Source organism: Triticum aestivum, chromosome 7B (genome assembly GCF_018294505.1).
Source record: "Triticum aestivum cultivar Chinese Spring chromosome 7B, IWGSC CS RefSeq v2.1, whole genome shotgun sequence".
NCBI lineage: Eukaryota > Viridiplantae > Streptophyta > Magnoliopsida > Poales > Poaceae > Triticum > Triticum aestivum.
The window spans coordinates 18767872-18768423 of NC_057813.1; positions in this window are offsets into that span (position 1 = coordinate 18767872).

Consider the following 552-nt stretch of genomic DNA (forward strand, 5'->3'; position numbering starts at 1 on the left):
AGATTGTCTGTTTTCTACACAAAGTGCATCCAGTTTTGCCGTAAGCCTCTCTACTTTTTTGCACATGCTATGTGGGTGAAATGATGATGCCATGCCAACTTGGAACCTTATCAGAGTTCATTTCAAATGCTTTTGAATTTCATGGTCTTATAGCTCAAAATAATCAGCAAATGCATGAAAAATAACAAATGAAGTCAGAAAGGGTTGTAAAATGATGATGTGGCTTCGAATGGTGCATTTTGAACACAAAAAACAAGGGGGTTCAAATAAGTTCAAAAGAAATGAAATCCCGTTGTAACAGACGAGTTTCCGTATGAAACCGTGATACTTCGAAGGAGATTGTATGTTTTGTCCACGAAGTGCATCCAGTTTTTGCCGTAAGCCTCTCTACTTTCTTGCACATGCTATGTGGGTGAAATGATGATACCATGCCAACTTGGAATTTTATCAGAGTTCATTTCAAATGCTTTTCAATTTCATGGTCTTATAGCTCAAGATAATCAGTAAATGCATGAAAAATAACAAATGAAGTCAGAAAGGATAGTAAATTGA